This window comes from Artibeus jamaicensis, unplaced genomic scaffold (assembly GCF_021234435.1).
Source record: "Artibeus jamaicensis isolate MK-2021 breed Jamaican fruit bat unplaced genomic scaffold, CSHL_Jam_final contig_452, whole genome shotgun sequence".
NCBI lineage: Eukaryota > Metazoa > Chordata > Mammalia > Chiroptera > Phyllostomidae > Artibeus > Artibeus jamaicensis.
Window position 1 is genome coordinate 7787123 of NW_026521837.1, and position 20304 is coordinate 7807426.

Here is a 20304-nt window from a genome sequence, read left to right on the forward strand (position 1 = left end):
AAAGGTCTGCCTAGGTTTGAGCAGAAGGGACAACATAATCGTTATCATTCAACCAGAATTCTTTCAACATCTCATTGTAAGAACTCAGTATTAAATGGGATATTTTGTGACAACTGTATTTGATACATACAATCATATGGTGGTTTAATGATTCATTCCTATCTCGATACCCATGTATTTGTTAAAACTGTTAGGATTTGAAGGAAAGTGTGGAATTGGGACAGTGCAAAGAAAAATATCATTATACCACAATGATGTTAGGGATGTGAATGATTTAGAATCCTAAAAAGACAAAAGCCAAAAATCTTGCTAACATTAACATTAACTTGAAATTTTAGAAAACATTCAAGATGATGAAGATGGTGAGTGAAAATAAAAATTAAGATCTATTTAAATGAAAACATGTCATTTTAACTATAATTTATATGCCTTTAATTCAAATTATATTACTATTGATTTCTTAAACACTTATTCAATACATAGCAATACACAGCATTAAAAATAGTCATATTTCATACATGGCATATTTTGGTTTGTATGGTATGTAAATGCTAAGAAAGCAGAGAAAATATTATTCACCCAAATATAAAATGTAAACAAATTTTCCATTACAGGGTTAACTATCTCACTTAGGTTTACTTCCAGAAAGTAAATAAAATTCAGTATTGTTTTTATTTACAGAACATAGTGGTAAGTGAATATAAAACAGTGACATTAGTCCTCAATAGATCAAGGCCATGTGAAAACATACAAATGATTGCATTTCATCTTCTGCATTTGTATGATTCAAAATTGAATTTCCTTACTGAGTGGACCAGAAATAAAAAAAACACAGTTTAATTCACGCTAGCATGTACATTCATTATTAAAGTTAAGGTTTTGGTCAAACAATGTATAAATTTGTCAAAATAAAAAATGACTTTCATTTCACATGAATTAATAAGTCTAGAACTTCAACGTATGAGAGAAATTTTACGCAAATGACAAAAACTAGAAAATGCATTTTCTTCATTTTAATTAGAATTCACATGTCTTTGTACTGCTGTTGTTTTGTTAAAAAGAGATCTCATTTGTGAAATTGCCATTGTAGAAAGTGGCAGGCTGTAAAACCAGTTTCCAACCTGCTTAAGTATTGGTTTAACATGGCTTAGATTATTTTATTAGTGTTGTCTATTTTCACTATATAAGTAGCACAGACTACTATTACTGTTGTGTTACAATTCTTGTGTTGTTATCATTAGACGTATTTTTATGAATTGCACATAGATTTATTGTTATGATTTCAGATTTTATTAATATACAATTTTTAGATATGTTTTAATTGATAATGTCTTAAAAATTTGTTGTACTGTTTACTTTAATGAAATTACTACAAACACATAGGTGCCTGGGGATAAACATAATAGAACAACTCAAAAACCCAATTAAAAAATCACTTTGATAGGTGTAACCCATAGACCTCAACAAATGAAGCAATTAATTGGGTTAGATATATTTTTAATATTGCAATCAGAGAAAACAAGTATTCAGAAATGAAAATTACCTCATGTGGAGGTGAGAAATCCTCAGGTCATTCTCCAAAGACCTTATTAACCACATTGGAAATAGAAACAAAAACAAGAAAATTATATAAAATTATTGGGGGTCTACTTATAAAAACTCTTTTGGTAGTATTTTTAGTACATCTTACTTCCATTAAAAAATAGACAGGTGTAAATTCAGAGAATATCAATGCTGAAGTCAGTTCTCCTTCCACTATTTTCAGCTCTCTGAACTGGACAGTTTCCCCTGGAAACTCAGGTTTACCTCAGGTGCTGGCTAAGCAATGCCTCTCCACACACGTTGTTTTCTTTCCTTTCATTCCGTTAAAGGGGCTTAGAACTACATCACTTTTAAAACTTGAAGCCTGGTAGTTCAGTGACAAGGACAGTGGCATACATTTACCTTAATAGTCTTGCTACCATGTTTGTCCCATGGGACAGATCCTTGGTGTCTGTGTGGATTCCATATCAAAGACAGCTGATGCAGTGAATATTTTGACCCAGTCATCTGGGCTTAGGTTCTGCCAAGGATTCTTGTTTGAAATCCTGGTCAGTTGACTTGCCTGGCCTATTAGTCTCCTCCACAGATCAAGAACGTGAATAGATCTTGTTGTTCTGATACTTGGCATAATTTCTCCTGAAAAAAAAAAAGACATTTATCAAATATAGTTTGGAAACACTACTAGGTTTTGGAAAAAATTGTATCTAAATTTCCACCTACTGTGTTCTGCCTATAGTATGCTGTCTCAGTTAATGCCATGTTAAGATTCCTTAATCATAACCTCCCCCTCCTTTTTTGAAAATCCAACCTCCTCCCCTAGGGGGGAATGTTTTTATGTTACAACTGTTGTTACAAAATAATAAATTATATTGTAGTAATATCGAAAAAATCCAGAATGTTAATACCACACATATTGTTTTTCATTTCTTTTTTATTTTTTACTGTTAAGCTAAAGCAAAGAGAGAAAATGGCCTTCATACTGACTGTATAATCTTGATAGGGTATGAAGTAAACCATAAAACTATAAGATAGCAGGAACAGAAAAAAAGAAATGCAACTTAAAAATTTATTTTCTGATACCTCATCTGCAAACATTATTCACAAATATTTTAAAGTTAATTCACTTTCTGCCCTGGCTAGTGTAGCTCAGTGGATTGAGTGTGGGCCTATGAAATCAAAGGATTGTGGGTTCGATTCCCAGTCCGGGCATATGCCTAGGTTGCAGGCCAGTTCCCGATATGGAACACAGGAGAGGCAGCCATACATTGATGTTTCTCTCTTTCTCTCCTTTCCTTCCCCTCTAAAGATAAATAAATAAAAAAGTCTTAAAAATATTTCAATTCTTAAGAAAATAGTTAATTCACTTTGTAAAACATCTTATGAATTTCATTATAGTAATAGAGTTGCAGAGAAAAAAATTCTCTCTCACTTTCCCTAGTCACAAGTTTACTTTTTAGGTACCACTACTGAAGAATTTTTAATTTGGCTCATAACTTCAGTGGGAATTCAGTGTACATAAGGGGCGCATATGTAATTGGCAACCTAATTTTCTGCTTTCATCAAGTGGTGCAATGCCAGATCTTCATTGAACTTGCCAGTTAAATGCACTTGGGAACCAAACAGCAGCAGGCATAGGAGATGAAAATGAACAAACTGAAAAGAGTCATTAACTTTCTGCTTTCCTATCAAAACAAAAATTGTATCATTGAAAATGTAGCAATGTGGGAAATTCTACCTGGGCCATTAAACGATCTTAAAAGAGAGTAATTCATTTACTTATTACTCATAAAATATTGTTTATTATAATTTATAAATGGGATTTCTAGTACAGTTTTTTAATACAGAAATACAAAATATTTAAAATGAATCAATTGGTTAGAAGTGTGTTTTAGGTAACATTTTTATATTTTTTTGTATCTAGTATATGTATACTCTAGACTTTACTTGGCAAGCAAAATTGTTAGAAAATTAAGTGAGAAAAGTTAGCTTTATTTAATACCTTAATGAATAAAGGCAATGGACAGATTGTCATGGTTCTCACTAATTATGGATGCAATTGAGAGTGTGAAAATTACCATCAGTTGTGGTTACCAAAAATGCCCTTGAAATATCTGGTCTAATATGAAAATTTGAAGTATGCAATATAGAGTTATTATTAAATTATCATTATAGATGATAATTAGAGAAGTAGAACAATAAAAGCAAAAAAAAACTTGCCCTATATAATTCAACATCGTTCTTAAAGAGGGACAAAACTTTACAAATATTATCTATTTATAGATATATAAACCACATACGATGGGGGATACACACACACAAAACTGGAATTATCTTCTGGATGGTGGGTCCTTTGTAGTACAGGCTTCCTTTCCCCCCACCCTCTCAACTAAGTGAGTGTTCTAGGAACCCATCTGTATCAGTACAAGCTGGCATTGATGTGAGAGGTTGTGTTTGCCCTGAGTGACTTTTTTGAAGACTATTTCAGTGTGTTTGCCCATTTCATGATGGGTGATTTTCGAATGAATCTGCCCACATCACTCCAAGTGTTCAGAAGTTTTTGATCAAAAACAGCATGACACTTGTGCCCTACCTTTCCTATTCACCTTATCCCAACCCCAGTGACTTTTTTGGTTTCCCTGGATGAAAAATGTCCTCAAAGGGAAAAGTTTTGCCAAAGTGGAAGAGGTCAAACAAACAAACAAACAGCAGAAGCATTAAAATGCATCAGAATCAATGAGTTCAAAAACTGTTTTGAGAAGTGGGGGAAAATGTCTTTTATAGGTGTATTGCATCAAAAGAGTACTTTGAAGCTCACTGAAATTTAAACATCTAGGAATAAATACACAATGTTTACGACTAAATTCCAGTTTTGGGTTCCCCTTTGTATTTATTTGCTAAATGCAAATGTTCACATTATGAATATCTTTTCTAAAAATTTCCATTTGCATTGATAGTGGGGTTTTTTAGTAAAGACTTAGAAGGAAAGTTTCCTAGCTTTTTTCGCCTATAAGTCTAAGTAGTTAGGACATCTTAAATCCTTTCTCAACCCTTAGAAATGAACATTTTGTAAAAAACTTGTTGCAACAGAAAAAGAAAAAAGGTAGAAGAAAAATGCCAAACAGTTGTAGATCAGTTTGTTTCATGATTATCAAAAGCTCTAAAGAAAGTATTTAAATTTTCAACTAACCCAGGAGTTCTGAACTGTATGGACTGTAAAGCAAGACAGACTAAGGTTGAGTTCCAGCTTCCTCACTTGATCTGTTTGTGACCTAAGATTAACTACTTACCTCCCCAAACCTAACTTTTGTGATCTGTGAAATTGAAGAAATGATAATATCTTTAAAATGCAGGCATACATACATCAAATCCCAGTATCCATTTAGTGTGTCTATTTTCCAATGCATAATCAAAGAAGCTATTATGTCCTGTTTTTATATGTTATTGATATATTTGCTACCCTTTCTTAGAACTATTGATATATGCTTAAGCTACTTTTAATGGACTTAGACTCTAAACTCTTTATATGATACATAAAGGAATTAGGGGAAAAATCAATATGAAAAACCTGAAGACATAGCAATGGTCATGAGAGACTTATAAGGAAAGAAGATATAATAACTGAGTTGTCAACCTTTCTACCACCTTGCAGCCTCCTAAATATTTGTCACACTTATTAAAAAAAATTCCCCACCAATTGTTCAGTCCCCCCCCACCAAAGCAGGGTTGTCCTCATGCCAAAATGTACATTGACTGCTAACACTCATTTAAAAATAAACCTTTATTTTACACCCAATTGATTCATCACATTTCTGAAGTCAGATCATCACCAGTTAGATTATTTAGAGAATACGCGAACACACACACACACACACACACACACACCCTTGAAAGATGTATAAATTGCTTGGTTGCTGGACTCTGTTTCCCAATAAAGTAATGCACCAGATCACAAAGATCTTGTAATTCCGGCACGAGACTAGTTAGCGTGTAAGGGAGGTGATGTCAGGTGTATAAACTTAACACTGGGGATGTATGAGTATTATCTATGTAGAAACGGTCCTATACGCCAACATAATGGGTTAAAAAATGTTTCACATACACACAGTTAAATGTATTCCATCTGCTGTACTACCTGATAAGGACACGCATATATATTAGAGACGAAGAAAGGCATAGCTAGGAAAGAGTTCAGGACCCAGTGTAAACCTGAAAGGTAATGAGGCAGTGCAATGGAAGGGAGAATCAAGGGAAAGTGTAAATTACGTAAGCAACAGCATCATGTATCCCAAGTCTTCTCCATCGCTAAACGGGCAAATTTTCTCCAGGGGACCATCCGTCAAGTGGTATCAACATGGTTGGTTCTGTTTGTAATTCCTACGTTGTCGAGGACCAGATGTGTAGGAACCCAAGTTCCACACCAGTTCACAGTCCCAATGCTTCCATTGTCCCTCAGGAAAAAAAATTGATTGCTGTAAACGGTTCCTGGAAGGTGTGACCTGCTTTTAGGGGAGAAGCCTGGTTTCTTTCCTAGCTGTCCCTTCAGGAAGAGAGACCTGTCAGGATGATAGCAGCTTGGGTGAGGGTGAAAAGGGGAGAAAGAGCCTCCTCTTTTCCTCCCTGAGAGGAGGAAGGGAAAGAAGACGACATCAGTGGTTTACAGTGACAAAATCTAGAGCATTTTCAGCATCCTCGGGGTTCTTCCTCTAGCTTTCGGCTCCCCCTCTTACTCTCTCTTGACCTGCGTCTGCACTAGGATTCGACGTAAGCAAACGCTGGGCTCAGGGGAACGCCGAGTCAGCGCGGTCGGATGGGGCTGCCCCTAAAATGAAAACTCAGCAGCCGGCCGGCAGCGGGGGTGCGCGCGTTAATGTGTGAGTATGCGCGCGTGGAAACCGGCCGCGCACTTGGCCCGGCGCCGCCCCGGCCCCTCCCCCCACCGAACCCTATAAAGGCCGCGCTCGCCGCCGCCCTTCGCACAGTCGGAGCGCGGCCTGCCCGGGAGGCGGCTCCGCGCTCCGCACACAGTCGCACGCGGCGCGCTCGCACACTTGGAAGCGCCTCCCCACGGCCCTCCCCTGCCCTCCTCCTGCTCTGCTCTCCGCTCTCTCACCACAAATAGTCGCCGACCGACTGCCAATCCGCCTCTCTCTCTCTCTCTCTCTCTCTCTCTCTCTCTCTCTCTCTCTCTCTCTCTCTCTCTCTCTCTCTCTCAACAACATGACTGACTGGGAAGCGGTGGCTCAGGCAGAGCGGCTCTGCTGGCGCAGGCGAGAGGAGCAGGAGGATTATTAAATAACGCAGCCGGACTCTGTGCAACTGGGAGTGGAGAGAAGGAGCGCCCCGGCCGAGAAGGGGAGGGAAGGCAGAGGAGGGGGTCCGGGAAAGACACCCCGTGCCCCGAAGACATAAACCCCGGAGTGCCGGGGAAGAGCCTTAACAGGCGGCGCGGAGCCCGCAAGGTAGTAACGCCCCTGCTGCCCCCGAGCCCGGAGGGTCGCGCGTCCTGTCGCCGAGGCTCCAGGTCCAGCCCCGGGGGGACGCGGGGATGACCGCCCGGCAGGTGACCGCGGCGTGCCGGGGCAGCCCCCGAGCAGCCCCCACCCAGGCCCGGGACGCCGGGGGCCGGCCCACTGGCGCGGCGCGGAGACCTGGCCTTTCGGGCGGGGCGGGCGGGAGGCGGACGGGCTCGCTCGCTGCCGGCCGGCGACTCTCGGCGCGCTGCGTGGCCTTTCACTCCGTGCCCCGTCTCTCTGCTCCCGGCGCCGCGGCCATCGCTCCGGGGCGATGCGGAGTGCGGCCGGCCAAGGAGGCAAGAGTTGGCACAGGCTCGGGCTGCTCCTCTCCGCCGCCACCGGGTCCCGCAGGTAGGGGCTGCCGGGCAGCGGGCGCCGGGGCGGGGGCGGCGGGCGGAGGGGGCGGGGAGCCCGGGGCTCGGGGCCGCAGCCGCAGCCGCAGCGCCGGAGCCCGGGCGCCTGCAGCCCCCGCGTGCCTGTCCTCCGGCTCCAGCTTCCGGGGTTGGATGCGAGACCCTCCCCGGCGGCGCAGGATCGGCGGCGACTTAGTGTGAACAAATTGCTTTGTGGTGGCGTGTCCAGGGCTCCAGGGAGGGGTGTGCGTGTGTGTGTGTGTGTGCGCGCGTGTGCGTTCGCTCGTTCCTGTGTGTTCGTGCTCCTGACCAATCTGTGCGTTGGTTCACCTGCAAAGGAAAGCGGTCAGGAGCCGAAACCGCAGGTGGCCCCTCGGGCCCTCTGATCTGTTGGCTGGTTTCTCCGGCTGTCACCGTAGCATCTCCACGGAGGGGTGCGGGGAGGGGTGACGGAGGGATTTGTGAATGGTGCCTCCCTGCGCGTGGAGGCTGAGCCGTGCTGATGTCAAGGAGGAGGTATCCCGAGTGAGAAGAAAGACTATTTATGGCAAAGAGTTGTGAAATTTCTCGGGGTTTCTTCCAGGGTATCTTCAGCTTCACTCTTTCTCCCCCTCCTCCTTTCTCTCCTCTTCTTTCACAGACTCAGAAGCAATTTTGCTTTCTCCCTTTTCTCGTGGGACATGTCATAAAAGAATGAAGTCAGAAAGTCACTTGTCTTTTACAGGTGGAAAAAATGCTTCTTAGAAAATCTCGTGCCCTTTAGTGTTTTTGTACGTTTTGCTCCACCCTTAACTCTTCAGGCCATCAGTGGGACCCACAAGACAGAAAATACCTACTTGATTTCAACAGTTTTCATTTCTAATATCTTTACAGTTGAATATCTTCCTACTGAAATGTCACACATACGGTCCATCCCTACTCCTAAGAAAGGCTATTAAAAATGTGCACACATTTTATTGTAAAGCTAGTTTTATTTAAAGCGTTGGGGAGGAAAGAGAAGCATATACTTGGCCGAGTTTATATTGATTTTACTACCGATTAAAAGATTAAAAAATAACTATTAAGATTTAAAATACTATTAGTATAGTCTGAAACATAATTTGTTTCTGTTTCTCTTTCTATTTGCTTTTAAACAGGTACAAATTCCAAAGGCATAACTTGAAGCTTAGATGTGACTTGAGACAGTGTCTACGGACTGTGCTTTAGCAAATATGCATGTGCTTTAAAAGTTAGCAGTCTATGGTTTTACAGAACCAATGACTGGGTTGTGACTGAGATGGTAGAACAGTGCCCTTATTATTTTATTTTAAAAAGTATTTTGTTGTTTATGCTATTCCGACTGTCCCAGTTTTTTCCCCTTTTGTCCCCCTCTACCTAGTGTCCTTATTATTTTAAACTGGTCCATCTCTGAGGCCTGCCTGCCTGCCAAGCACTGTGTTTTTAAAACATTGAAATTCCATGTTGCAACCACTCCTTCAATAATTTCAAAGAGACTGAAGAGAAGTAAACTGGTCAATCTATTGTAAGAACGATTTGTCTTCCTTTAATATTAATTAGAGAGCACCTTATTTTCATCAAAACATGCCAACTGTTTTAGGTTTTTTTTTTCTCCCAGTGTGAAAATAGCTTTCCTTATCACTCCTGTTCATTTTGAAGATAGCAGAGTTAAGCATTTGTTAATTTTGATTTGGTTGTGTTCATATTAGTTTAAAATACATTTTCAACATTGGCACATGTACGGTTTTATATATTACCTTAGGAAGTAGAGTGAGAGCCCCACTGAGGGTTGGTTCTGAATCATCGTAGTGTAGAGGAAACACAGAGGAATTTTACAATGTACTGTGATCATTAAAAAGTCTTATTTACGGATATTTTGGTTTTTGACACTCAGAGAATCAGGAACTGTTCATTTTAATGATGCATTATTTATACTATGGGATGTAAATGTACATCAAACTCATGAAGTAGTAAGTGGAAAATATATTTTATAATCGTCCAACTCTTCATTGCATTTTATTATTCAGCATTGCACTCACAATAGATGACCTGTCATGTGCAAGGTACTTTCTGGACATTGTAGAGAACAGGACTTGGTCGCTCTCAGCCCTCCAGGAGCTTATCTCCGTTTGGGAGGAATCTGATGCTCATGCTTGAACAGAGTTAACAACTCATGACAATAAGAGATTGCATGTCTAATGAGAACTGCAGGAGTTCAGAGCATGATAATAACATTTCATACTGGGTTTTGTTTGAAAAGGCTTCAGAGGTAGGTAGATTTGCTTGGTCTTGATCTTACAGGGTAAATAGGATTAGTGGCTTTTGGATGAGAATATGAAGTATAAGATGCAAGTCTCTTGGAATTATAGAAAAGAACAAAAGATATGAGGGGATATAAGTTTATTTTAAATAGATTCAGATATTGCAAAGTGGTTGAATTCATTGTCCCAAGTGCAGGGTGAGTCTGTTTTTGATATAAAACATCTATACATTCTATTCATTCATACACTCTATTCTTGGAATGAATTGTCAACACATGTTTTTGTACCTTAGAAAACAAATATGACTTTATATTGCCTTTTAATGAAAAAAATGCTTGACATGTATTTGCAGAGAGTACTTTAAATATCTGAACATACCACATTACACTAAATGTTGAATTTGGTATTAATAAAAATGTTGCACATGCAACCTCCTTAAAGCATGTTTGAGGTACATCTGTAACAAACCCTACTTAGATTTGCTCTAAAGGAAAAAGTATGAGATATATAGAAAAGCAACTACATATAATAAGTATTTATTGAATGCTTTCTATTATACTGATATTCTTTGTGACTCGTTAAATGGCATATTTTTTATAATCTTTTTAGATAATAGAGTGCATCCACGCAATAGTTAATCTGTCCTTCTATTATTTTCCATGGTAAATAGACTGTATTAGTAACAGAAACATGTCTCCAAACATTCTGAACTTAGTTATTTTTCTTTGTACATGTTTGTTATTATAAATCCACAAAAATATTTATAATGCATTTCTCCATTTTAAGACTACAAGGGGAAACATCTGAATTGACTTTGAACCTGTCTTTCAATGTGACACCCCAGAAGTATGTTATATAGTGATAGTAAAGAAATAGTACCAACATTCGATATGACTACTAATAAATAACAATATAATTATTGTACTTTCAGATTAGTTGAATTGAAAGAGTTTCTCCTTATTTTGTTGACAGTGAACAGGTAAGAGTTATTAGACAAGTGAAAAGCCTATTAAATTACCAATTTCATATTTGTGCAGGAATGGGATGATTTCCAAGGTAGTCAGAGCACTTGCCAGATTCTCTGTTAATCAGCCTCTTTTTGAGTTTGGTTTTGGACCATATGTCCCAGGTGTATCACCTTGATAATATAATCTCTCCCACTGTATGAAAGATGACTGACAGCTTCTGCATGATTTTCCTGCTGGTAGTGACAAAACCTGTTGTCTTTATATCAAGAACATCCACTTCTATCAGCAGTAGTACCTTGCTATGCATGAGTGTCAGTTAAGAATAAACCATAAAGTCTGGGGCAGGACAAGCAGTAAAAAAAGACTGGGGGATTTCAATATGTAGCTTAAACTAAATATTATATCAAATTGTAAAAATTACCAATCTAAACTGCAATGGATACAGTACCAAGATATCCACTTTTTATTTTCAAATTGCCATATTGCATTTAAATCTTTTTCATGTGGGCTAAACGAGATGCCAACAAAGTGGTTGTTGAAAATGCATAATAGGTTCTGTAATGTGTGATACTAAAAATTTTTTACAAAGTTCTCAGATGAAGTTTGTTGTTTGGCTAACCTGTGGCACTGTACATAGATTAATTTAAAATCCAGCTTTTGGCCCTGGCTGGTGTAGCTCAGTGGATTGAGCGCGGGCCTGCGAAGCAAAGGGTCCTGGTTCCATTCCCAGTCAGGGCACATGCCTGGGCTGCGGGCCAGGTCCCCAGTAGGGGACACATGAGAGGCAACCACACATTGATGTTTCTTTCCCACTCTTTCTCCTTCCCGTCCCCTCTCTGTAAAAATAAATATATAAAATATTTTTAAAAATAAATAAAATCCAGCTTTTGGTTTTCATTCTTTACACTGTATTAACAATTTTTCAATTTCAATTAAATCAATTAAAATTTTGATTGCCCTAATTGTGTTTTGAAACTAAATAAAATCATTTGCAAGGAAAGGCCATTTATAAGAAAACATCTTATCTAATGGCAAAGTCTTAACCTAGAGTAGTAGTTCTGAACATGTGGTTCCCTGAGCAGTGGCACCAGTGAGCTGTTAAAATGCCAGTCTCACCACAGACTGATGGGGTGAGAAACTCTGGTGCGGGGTCCTGTATGTGATCCTTATGCACGATGAAGTTTGAGAACCACCGACCGAGAGCATTGTACAGTGAACTGTGAAGGCTGTGTCTTCCACCTTGTTTTGTACATAAGTACTTTTCTAACTGGTAGAGCTAACTATGGTTAGGCCTGAAGATACACTCTCCACCAGATGATTTCCATTTTGACTGTAATTAAAAACAATTTAAACAAGTTTCTAATTCTTGTGCACATGTGTTGTTTGGGGGAAGCAGTACATAAGTGTAGAATTTAACTGCAAAGTAATGACCCTGGCTGGAGCTTATTGATAGTCATTTATAAAACCAAAAATATTCACAGTATACACATGTTGACCATTTTCTGTTTAGTTTTGTTGACTCTTATGTGATATTTTTGGTCTTGGCATGTAGTAATCCTCTTTCTCTGTATAAGATTACAGTCATTTTGGCTGCACAACAATAACATTGCATTGGGACATTACAGTGTTCCAGAAATCTAACTGCTGAAATAAGTTTTAGACCATATCTCTACATTTTTCAAAATTAAAGATAATGTGTTCACATCCTGTATGTCTTTTAGTTTCCCTTTCCTCCTCCTCCCTTCCTCCTCCTCCCTCTTCTTGTTTCTTTCCCTCCATCCCCTGCCCTTCACCACGTGTGTTTCAGATATGAGCTCAGCTATCCCTTCCCTAAGGAAACTTTCCTTGGCCTCCTTTGCTACATCAGTTACTTGTTATATATTTCTTTATTTCCATGTTCTTCTACCTTGTGGTACTTACTGTAGTCTTATGTTTATTTGTGCGTTGGTTTAATATTGTATCACCAGGGATGAACAGTACACAATACATAGTAGATGCCCAATAAATATTGGCTGAATAACTGTATGCCCTGGTTCTGTGGATGTTCTATGTTTTTCCAAAGAAAGACACTGTTAAGAAGGATTTTAAATCAAGAGACTCCTAGAATATATGTGAACATAGTTATTGCTTTCCTTTCTATTTTGTAAATGATGACATATTTTTAAATTAACAACAGCAGCAGTGGCCATAATGTGCTGAATACTTTCTACAGCATAAGCAGCTTACATGTGTTATGCAATGTGATTCATCTAAAATTACAAACATATTTTTGCATATTTTAGAGACAAGGAAACTGAGGCTCTGCTCTGTGGTCTGCCAAGCTATATAAACCAGAGTTTGATTTCTTATTACACTGATGCAAAAATTATGGAATAAGTAGATTGCAAAGTGGGAAAGAGTGTGTCTTCTCTTTCCTGATTTAACTCAGGATCCAGCACTATCTGTGCATTACCTGTCCTGCAGCTGCCATTTTCAAGGATGCTGTTCTTGCTTGTTGTGTAATTGGAATAAGTGATGAAGGGATTGCAAGGCTGAAGCTTGCAAAAAAACTTCTTATTCTTTTCAGGACTCATAATGTGCACTCTCAGTACCACACAAGCCCAACTTCTTTCCCTATTTGGTCAGAATTTCTCATCTCATTAATGGAAATTTAAAATGTCGCCAAGTATGGTTTTAAGAATAGGTGCCTTTAGGTAGAGAATGTTCAAACATTAGATATTCTCCATATTTTGAGATCAACACCTTATCTACCAGAAAGGTTCACACAGACCTTTGAGTACCCTGATTAAGCAAAGTTGATCTTGGCCATAGTCTATTAATCCAGCATATTTCCCATGAGAAGGAAATATCATATGGTAATCAGTTTAGTTTCTTTTGGACTTTAATCTTCAATTCACTTATTTAAGTGTGGGTTTAATCAATGTTCAAAAGTTTGTAGCAGAGGAAGTATTTAAAGACTGATTTTGTAAAAGTCCATGGACAATTAGGAAGTTAAAGTTGGTTATTTGAACTCCTCTACTGAATGTACAAAGCTATATAATTTATGTGTTTAAATCAGTCAATAACATGAGTAACAGTAGATGCATAATATCAAGAATAAAAAATTAATTGGTTGTTTAACTATTTCAGACATGGCCTATTTTGTAACTTTTGTCAGAATTTGTTTCTGTTGCTGGAGTAATTTAATCACTAGCTGGAGCCTCAGCCAACCCCTGAGTCAGGACCAATCCTTCTATGTAGTGGGAAGATTGGTTTGTAGTCCAATAACTTGGGGCTTAACATTAAGCCACCCTTGACATCTAGCTCTGATATTATTACGTATGTATAGTAGTGCTTTTTTATAACTGAAGCTGATTTCTCACCTAATATCTTCTCCTGTATCTTGATAAATTACCTATTATCACCATTTTCTCTTTGTGTTTGCGCAAAGCTATATTGACAGAGCCTTCTTTATTTCCTTAGAGACTGGGATCCTACCTCTGAAACCATCTCATTTCCTGAGTCCTTTTACATATTAGAAAACTCCTTCCAGCATACCACCTTCCTAGGACTTTAAACATTGCCAGCTCCCAGACGTATGCTGAATTTCCAGTACTCACTCTTGGACCTCTGTGATGTCAGCGAGTGATGGTGTACTGCCATAACCCCAGACACTCAGGCTGGTTGGATGTTTCGGAACTATTTACAACTGGGTTTCTGTAGCCTCCAGACTACACTCTTGTTTCAGGTTCTGACTGTCACTAGAGTGCTTCATTTTGTGACATATAATCTGCCCTTATATGGCTATGCCCTGTTATAAACCTACTTTATTTATCATCATTGACAACGGACATTTTGTAAATGCTTATTATGTATATGCCATTCTGTTTCAAAAATAATGTGCCTCCTGTGGTTCATAGGGGACACATTCCATAGGGTTTCATATTGTGAGCAGCATAATCCACAATAAATGAAATACACATTCTGCCATGTCCTGGTCGGTGCCCATATGTGATATGTGTATACAAATATTTGTAGTATGTGCATGTGAGTTCTTCAGGATTTGTCTGTTTCTTCTTTTCCAGTCAGTTAATTTCTAGATAATCTGGCTTTTCTCTGTTCTCCTTCTTAACCTGATTTGTACAGGATATGTTTGGAATGTAGAACAGCTGAAGATGCATATTCCAGAAGGTGCGATGCCTTCTCTAATTTTCCTCATTCATTAATGCAAACTAGCAGTATTCCTGTGTTTAAGAAGTGATCGTTAGGACCAGTGTCCTGTCCTAATTCAACTCTTCTGTGCATCTTAGTGATAACTTCCTTATCAACCAAATTTAGACTGGCATATCCTATTTCTTATGTGCCTATTCACTGCAATTAGCTGTTTTCTAGAAATAGGTAAATACTGTGGTGTTGTTAATGAGTTGTTTTTTTTTGTGTGTGGTTTCTTTGTTTTTTTGTTGTTGTTTTTTGACAACATCAGGAAACAATTTACCACATACCTATATTAGGCTTATAAATAAAACCAAACAAGTATACATGAATAAAGGCATGGTAAAAACAAGTGCTACTGTAGACTTTAACATTCTAGGTAATTCTTTCTTTAGAAACTCCTTTATTTTTATTTGTTTGGTTGTTTGTTTGTAGTTACACAAAGTACCAGAACATTAAATCTCAATATGTAAAATATATTTAATAAGAATTCCTTTCTAACACTTGGTATTCTTTCTGATATTCAAAAAAGGTTGGAAGGCGGAAAACCTTACAAAAACCCCAAAAATATCAGATGAGAAGGTTAGGCAGAGGAATAAAATACCTCTAAACCAAACAGGTTCAATATTAGAGATGTGGACTAACAAAGTTATTTCAGGCAGAGTTTCAAAATAATCTTATTGATAACAAAACCAATGAGTCTGTATGTATCAGGGTTCTAAAAATTTCCAAGGAATGTTATTTGTTAGGAAGAGAGTTCAAGGATAATTATTTGATTTTTATTTCAATTTTTAATATTACATTCATGTATACACAGGCCCAGGGACACTACAAGTATTTATTAATAAAGAAATTAGTTAGAAAGCACCTCCTGTAGTAGTAATTATAAACATAAAGTATGGATTACTAAATTGGGCCTTTAAAACTCATTAAAATTTTGTACATGACAAGAGTATAAACTTATAGCAACATTATGGCTAAAATTAACTTTGAAGAGTAAATTGTACAGCATACCTTAAGGTGCAAATATAATGGTATTGGGGAGCTTCTGAAATGATAAAGGGCCCTTCTGTGGGAGGGTATAATATGATGCAACTCGGGGAATGTTGAGGGTCCCAGGTTTAGTTAAGTACTGTTAGGAACAGGAAGTGGTAAAACCTCCCAGAGCTGTTCAGCGAGGGAAGGAATTGCCTTCCAGTATATTTCTAAGGAGAACCAGGTTCATCGGACAGAGAAGACACAAAGCCTCGGGGGTCTAATGCAGGAAAGGAGTGGCTGAAGTATTTTGAAAAGCAGAGGGTTTTCATTTGAAAGTAGGGCAGATTTGTACATTTCAAGTTCTGCAGATCCTTTGCTTGGCCTCCCAATGGCTAGACCTCAGTCTCTCCAATCACAGTTGATGTCAGGGAGCTATCCAGGGTACTAGGCTCCTGCCGAACTTCTCTCCTGCAGAATTGTGCAACGAATTTTGTTGCTGCCCGCCCCCCCCCCCCCCAATTCTAGGGCCTCCCCATCCATTGGCAAACACATTATTCACTTGGAGTAGCTAATCTTCCATCATTTGGTTTATTCCAGTGGGTCCTTCAAGGCTCAGTTCAAATGTGAATTAAAGATAGCATACGCCAAACCTGTGCCAGAGGCCTATGCTGAGTTCCAGTAACAGTCTGTGTATATCACTATCACATCTCCACTGAAAGTATCATAAATTTACTGCTTGCTTGTGTTCCATGCCCATTGTATTGTAAACTCTGTGAAGGCAGGGTTTTGTATTTTATTCTCTTTTTAAAATCAGCTGTTTGAAATCAGTGATGTAGGATCCTCAGTAGTTGATAAATGAGCGAATAAAGAGCGACCTGAATTTTGGTCATCTTATGCGAAGTACTTCCAGTGCTAGCCACTGTCCTGAGTCACATTTAGGTTCACTTGGAATATTGGCCATCATGGCTTTTTCATGGACTGAAATTTTTTTTGTAACTTGGGACCGAGTAATTTAAAATGGCTTAAAGTCATGAAGAAAAAATAAAAAGACTGGAGGGACTCTACAAACTATGAGATATACACTATGGCCATTAGAGGATCTGCAAGGTTTAAGGGAGCAAGAGAGGGAGCAGTAAAAACATTGATATGGAGAATGGGGTCAAAGGAGAATGTGGATTTTTACTTCCTCAAAGCAGAATTTAGAGCATCCACTCCACATTCACTGTCTCACACCTCTGGAATATGTCATTTCCTTTCCTTTCCCAGATCCACATTTTGAAATGCCTGCAGGTCTGAGGCCATATGAAGCTGGTAGAGTTCTTTCATTCTGTAAACAAGTGTTAATAGGCCCCTTGTATGTGCCAGTTAATGAAATATATATGGTTCTTGTTCTTCTGAAGCATAAAGTCTAGTTTCTGCTTGGAGTACCCATATTATCCATGGTCCTTAGTGAGAGTAGAAGTTGGTAGACTCCATTTCTCTGTCTTCTGGTAGCCACGTTGGTGACTCTCTGGACAGCCATAAAGAGTGAGTGTGCTTCTGTTCCCAGTACTCTGTCCCCACTCACATCATTGCTCTGAGTGCCCAGTGTGCCAATGATTGACTGTATCATTGTAGAAAAACACATTTACTTACATGTTATGCATCTTGTCACTAGTGTGATGTTGACTTACCACTTTTACATGATATTGGTAGTTTGTGTGCCTGTTTATGTCTTCCCTTATTGAAACATTCCAAGAATGGTTTGAATACCATAGTTTTTCTTATTGTTCAGAAATTCCATGTATTTCAAGTGCATGAACCACGGAATGGTTTTGTGGTCTTATGTGGGGAATATTTTCACTTTGCAGTTCTACCATTCACGTTTTTCAAATGTGAATACTATTTATCCTGTAAGTCATGTGTCTCTCTTCCTGTTCTTTTTTCTTTTGCCTAATGCCAGCAGGAACGTTTCAGTTTTGAAGTATAAAAAGAAAAGCCCTAATTATTGTTGATTTTCTATAGAAATAATAATAAGGATTCAAAATAACTGAGATGTAAAAGAAAAGGTTTTTAAAGTGTAAAAATTGACTGAAGCAAGGTGTTCTGTAACCATCTCAAAAGCAAGGTGTTTTGTTTGGAAAAGTAATAATTTCTTTACTAAATATTTAGAATTATGCTAAATATATTATCATAATTAATTTTATGGATTAAAAATTACTGGAGCCATTTTTCTAATAATACCAGAGATGAAATACTCCATTAAAAACTATGTTTAACCTATCTGGAAGAAAAGTTGCCTTAAAACTGTCTCAAGACAGTGAATGTGATGTGTACTCACTCTTCAGGTGTTTTATGATAAAACTGGGAGGAGAAATAGAGGAATTTTTGCAGTCATGTGAATCACACTGTAATGCAACGTCTTATGATGGGACCTGTCTTGTCTACATTTCTTCTAATAATGTGGGTGTTTTCAGTTAATTTTTTTAGGGGGAGGGACAAATTAGTCAGTGCTCTCCATGAAATAGAACTAATTATATATATATTCTCTTAAAGAAGATTTATTGAAAGGAATTTGGTTCCCCTGATGGAGGGGGCTGGAAATCTGTAGGACAAATTGGGAGCTCAGACAGGTGTTTTATGTTATAATTTGAGGCAGAATTCCTTCTTCTCCAAGAAACTTCAGTTTTGCTCTTAAGACCTTCTACTCAGTGGTTGAGGCCCACCCCCATTATTGAGGGAAATCTACTTAAAGTCAAATTGTAGATATTAATCACAACTATAAATTATTTTCACAACAACATCTAGACTAGTGTTTGGCCAAATACCTGAGTACCATAGGTAAGCCAAATTGACACAAACAATTTAACCATCACAGGGAGAGAAGTATAATATGTTAACAAGCCTCTTCTGGTTTGCATAAGTTGGTGTATATGTATTTTTTTAAGATTTTATTCATTTATTTCTTAGAAAGGAAGGGAAGGAGAAAGAGAGGGAAATAAACATCAATGGTGGTTGCCTCTCACAGGCCCCCAATTGGGGACCTGGCCTGCAACCTAGGCATGTGTCCTGACTGAGAATTGAACCAGTGACCTTGTGCTCAATCCACTGAGCTACACCAGCCAGGCCATTTTTTAAAAATATTTTATTATTTATTTATCTTTAGAGGGGAAGGGGGGAAGGAGAGAGGGAGAGAAACATCAATGTATGGTTGCCTTTTGTGTGTCCCCTGCTGGGAACTGGCCTGCAACCCAGGCATGTGCCCTGACTGGGAATCGAACCGCGATCGTGTGGTTCGCAGGCCCGCACTCAATCCACTGAGCTACACCAGCCAGGGCAGCCAGGCCATTTTTTTATTTGGTCTGGGGTAGTTTGGTCAGAGACCCTGTGTTCACAGGCCTGTACTCAATCCACTGAGCTACGCCAGCCAGGGCATATTTTATTAATTTGGCCTGAGATAGTTTACCATTATTCAGTTATTGGCATTTGCAGGCATAAGTCATGATTCATTTGTTCTTTATTCATTTCATAATCATTTATTTATTATGCATGCACTGTGTGCAAGAGACAATGCTAAACAATTAAGTAATTTACAGAAAATGAATGAAAGGGTCCATATCTTCTAAGTGTATTCATTATAGTGGAAGATTAATATATATATATATATATATATATATATATATATATATATATATAATACAGTTGAAGAGTTAATGTGAGTTTTTTAACTTTGTCAATTAAATGTCATTTTCCCCACGAGCAACCAAAAAAGAAAAATTATGTCAGTGACTAATAGGCTAACTTACTCTCCTTACTAGTTTAAGTATAATTCATGTAAAATTAGATTATACAAAGTATACTTGTCCACTGCGGGTCAACTTTATTTATACAATGTTGGCCACAAATTGACTTATTTTATCATTTTACCATATTTGTATTAGTATTCAGCCTATGAAAAGATGATTCAGTATGTACTCAACAGGTGTGACAATTGGACTGCCATGTTTTGTTGATAATCTTGTTCTTCATATAACATAGAGCAATATACATTATCTTTACTGCCTCTAAATGGGTGCTTTCTCATGATACTTCCTCATTCCAGAACGACATTTTGTTTCTCTTTTCTTATTCAAGGAGTAGGAACTATCTGCCTGGAACTCTCTGTAAGCTCACTGTACCTTTTTAATGCAAACATAGTTCTTTCACTTTGTTAAGGTCAGGTACATTAGAGCACCTTCACACGTGCAGAATATGCATTCAAGCTGTTTATGCAGTTCTCAGCTGTCATTACAAGCCTAGCTCCATGCAACCTCCCAGGACAACTGAACCTGCCTGGGAGTGTCCTTTGCTGCACTTTGAGTTGTGAACAATACTTGGTACCAATTAAATACAGTTTGTTCTGCTACAGTATATTTGTATGTAATGTGAATTAGCTTCTACATGATGAGTAAGTAGGGGAATTATGCCAGTAAAATGTGTAAATTGGTTAATGTGTGGTTTTCCCAGCACATTAATATTTAGC

General features: G+C 38.4%; 1 protein-coding gene across 4 annotated transcripts in view; it reads left to right on the forward strand.

Annotated features, from left to right (window-relative positions):
- The first annotated feature begins 6539 nt into the window (after positions 1–6539).
- CCSER1 (coiled-coil serine rich protein 1) overlaps positions 6540–20304 on the forward strand; it is a 1291789-nt gene continuing 1278024 nt past the window's right edge. For all 4 annotated transcript variants that reach the window (XM_053666405.1, XM_053666408.1, XM_053666410.1 and 1 more), the window contains exon 1: positions 6540–7001. The gene's annotated coding sequence lies outside the window, so the exon portion shown is untranslated. The remainder of the gene's footprint in view (positions 7002–20304) is intronic.